The sequence below is a fragment of the Chiloscyllium plagiosum genome, chromosome 33 (assembly GCF_004010195.1).
Source record: "Chiloscyllium plagiosum isolate BGI_BamShark_2017 chromosome 33, ASM401019v2, whole genome shotgun sequence".
Classification (NCBI taxonomy): domain Eukaryota; kingdom Metazoa; phylum Chordata; class Chondrichthyes; order Orectolobiformes; family Hemiscylliidae; genus Chiloscyllium; species Chiloscyllium plagiosum.
This window is the reverse complement of record NC_057742.1, coordinates 1,737,051-1,740,830: the sequence shown is the minus strand read 5'-3', so window position 1 is coordinate 1,740,830 and position 3,780 is coordinate 1,737,051. Positions and strand designations below refer to the sequence as shown.

The window sequence follows — 3,780 nt, the reverse complement described above, 5'->3', positions numbered from 1 at the left end:
CCCAGTGAGGTTGGGCTAAAGACCTGATTTGTAATCAGATTTCTGGAGGCAGAGAGCAATACTTTGGTTCTTTGATTATTCTTTTTCTGGGATTTTGGAAAGGCCACTCTTATTGCTGAGCCAAGAGTTTAACCAGACTCTGGGGAAAGTGTGGTCCCAGATTTGATGACCAGTTTTGTCTGTGGAGGAGATTTATTGAAATAATTCTCCAGCCTCACTGGTGAGATTTTCTGGTGTTAGTTTGAAATCGAGTGAATTCACTTTCCCTGGTGGGTTTTCAACTCATCAACCTGGAGTCTTGGAGCTGAGTACCACCACCATTTGGTTTTCAACCATGGCTTTGATCAGAGACTTTGAGGCTAATGATTGTGAATGTGACACCAAGGAACACTGACGCTGTGACTGTCACGTTTTAATCGCGATCCATAACTTTACAAAGTTAATATTTAACCTTGCTTTAGGGTGTTCTCATGCTGTACTGCAGTTAAATTATACGCCCTTTCTGCAGTTTCCTGTGGATCAGTGTGATTGCAGACTGAGGAGCTAATGAAGACAGACACTGCCTTGGACTGCAGTTTCCCCAGTTGTCCAGTCCCGATAGGTCAGTGAGTAAAACCAAAAGTTCTTTCTTCCTGTCTATTTTCAGTCTGCTTTCCCTTCTGTCCCACTGGCTGTAGGCTGTAGTAGACACACCCTGCGCACTGAGACTGCAGACAGTCTCTGGAACTCTCAGAGTATTTTGCAGCCGGTATGGAAGTTTTTGATGAGTGGTCACTGCTATAATGTAGGGAATCCAGCAAAGCAAGATCCCTCCAACAGAAACGTGGTAATTACTCAACAGTCTTTACTTTTAGTGAAACCAATGAAGGGATGAATATTGGCCAGGAGACCAGGAACAGCCCCCAGTGAAGACGGTCGATTCGGAGTCAGTTTAATGTTTCATTTGTAAGAGGGCATCTCCACCAATGCAGCACTCCATCAGTGCCTTCAACTCAGAGACAAGATTGAGTGCATGACTGATACCTAATACCAAGCCTCCCCCCTCCTCTTATTCAGAGTGGGGGGAGTAGGGGGTGTGAGTTACAGTGAGACCAGACACATCAGCTGGACCAGGAAACAATGTAAATGTAGATTTCAATCCACAAGGAATTATTTTCTTTAGTTTTATTACAGTTTAAAGATTGAGGGGGTTTACCACGGATTGGGTGTAATGTTGAGTGTTAGAGACCATAGGTGACTGGTTCAGTCCCAGGTCAGTCCCAGGTCAGTGTCAAGTTTGTACCTCTTCAAGCTTCCCCATTCTATCCCAGCTTTCCGATTCTATCCCAGCTTTTCTTGGTGCCAGTGACACTCACAATCCAGGAGAGACTAATACAGTTTGTTTGGATGGTCTGCTGATGCTCAAAGCCATGTCCATTTTGGTCAGTACCATCAGACGGACTCTCACTGTCCTCCACCCTTGCTCTTTACTGGTCCTACGTGCCCATGCTATCTTGGGGTAGAATCGCTGACATTTGTATCGAAAGGCGCCCGCAGTCCCACATGTGTCTGGAGGTAGGATGAGACAGATATCAAGTCTGACTGTAGTCAGGTCTGTGCATGTTCCACAGGGAAGTTTGACTGAGTTTGAGCATGTATATATGGAACAGTGGATTGCTGTTGGATTGGTTCTGAATGTCTGAGTTGGAGTCGAGAGTAGGATTGGCATTTTATTGGCACTCAGTCACGTGCTTGTTGTGTGCAGAAACACAGAGCTGAACTGACAGCCTAGTCACTGCAGGTTAGTGTGGTTATGTTTCAGTTTCATCTCTACACTGTTTACAGTCTTGACCCTGAGCTGCGCTTTTGACCCTATATCCACTTGCATCAGTAAAAGCACCCCCCAGATTCTGCCCATACTTCTCGCACTGGCTGCTGTGTCCCTCACCCATGTCCTAGTTACTGTCAACTTGACTATTTCAATCTTCCCCTTCCCAGCTGTGCACTGACAGAAGTGAATTCACATTTCTGCTGCCTGTATCATAGTTGACATTAAACCCAACTCAGTCTTCAGCACTGGACTCTGACCTTTACATGGGCTCCTGATCTAGGGCAGTGCCTTTCTCCTTCTTTTCACATCTCTCCTGCTGTTGCCTCTCCCCAGTCTCTGTAATCGCCTCATTGGGTGGCACGGTGGCACAGTGGTTAGCACTGCTGCCTCACAGTGCCAGAGACCCGGGTTCAATTCCCGCCTCAGGCGACTGACTGTGTGGAGTTTGCACGTTCTCCCCGTGTCTGCGTGGGTTTCTCCGAGTGCTCCGGTTTCCTCCCACAGTCCAAAGATGTGCAGGGAAGGTGAATTGGCCATGCTAAATTGCCCATAGTGTTAGGGGATGGGGTAAATGTAGGGGAATGGGTCTGGGTGGGTTGCTCTTCGGTGGGTCGGTGTGGACTTGTTGGGCTGAAGGGCCTGTTTCCACACTGTAAGTAATCTAATCTAATTCTGGCCTCTTCAGCACCCCTCGATTCCCATTGCTCCACCGTTCTGATACCTGGGTCCCAATCGTTGGAAGTTCCTCTCTAAGCATCTCAGAGTGTCTCTATCCTCCTTTCAGAAGCTTCTGCCGAACTATTTCTTTGACTGGTTTCCTGTTCTGATGTCATTGTATATGACTTGATAATGCACCTGAGATATTTTACTGTGTTAATGGTGCTACAGAAGTACAAGTTTGTTGTTGTTATTTAAAGGGGTTTCCCTCCCTGCTTTAATTCTATGATTCAATCTCGAGTTTGTAAAGTTATCAGATCTGCTGAGCTCTCTCAGTGTTCAGGCGTTCCGAGAGGAGTTGAGAGATATTTTGGTATCTTTGTGGAGATTTGTCGAATCAGGTTGTTGGTGGGTTTTTTTTATTCACTTGTCGGAAGTGGGTGTCATTTATTTGCCCCTTGAGAAGGTGGGGTTGAGCTGCCTTCTTGCAGTCCATGTGCTGTGGGTAGACCTACAATGCCCTTAGGGAGGGAATTCCAGGATTCTGACCCAGTGACAGGGAAGGCATGGTGATATATTTCCAAGTCAGGATAGTGAGGGGCTCGGAGGGGAACTTGCAGGGGGTGTTGTTCCCATGTATCTGCTGCCCTTGTCCTTCTACATGGAAGTAGTTGTTAGTTTGGACGGTGCTGACCAATAAGCCTTGCTGAATTTCTGGAGTGCATCTTGTAGATAGTACACACTGCTGCTACTGAGCGTCAGTGGTGGAGGGAGTGGATGCTTATGGAAGTGGAGAAGGCTGCATTGTCCTGGATGATGTCAAGTTTCTTGAGTGTTCTTGGGACTGCACCCATCCAGGCAAGTGGGGAGTATTCCATCACACTCCTGACTGGTGCCTTGTAGATAGCGGACAGGCTTTGGGGAGGTAGGTCAGAGGCTTGGAATTACAATTACGGAAACATGGCTCAGGGATGGGCAGGACTGGCAGCTGAATGTTCCAGGATACAAGTGCTACAGGAAGGATAGAAAGGGAGGCAAAAGAGGAGGGGGAGGAGCTTTTTTGATAAGGGATAGCATTACAGCTGTGCTGAGGGAGTATATTCCCGGAAATACATCCAGGGAAGTTATTTGGGTGGAACTGAGAAATAAGAAAGGGATGATCACCTTATTGGGATTGTATTATAGACCCCCTAATAGTCAGAGGGAAATTGAGAACAAACTTGTAAGGAGATCTCAGCTATCTGTAAGAATAATACGATGGTTATGGTGGGGGATTTTAACTTTCCAAACATAGACTGGGACTGCCATAGTGT

At 46.7% G+C, this 3,780-nt stretch overlaps 1 long non-coding RNA gene across 1 annotated transcript in view; it reads left to right on the top strand.

Annotated features, from left to right (window-relative positions):
• Window positions 1–514: 514 nt before the first annotated feature.
• The window catches only part of LOC122539659, a 51,047-nt gene continuing 47,781 nt past the window's right edge, over window positions 515–3,780 (top strand). Inside the window, exon 1 of the long non-coding RNA XR_006309136.1 lies at window positions 515–601. This is a non-coding gene — a long non-coding RNA (uncharacterized LOC122539659). The remainder of the gene's footprint in view (window positions 602–3,780) is intronic.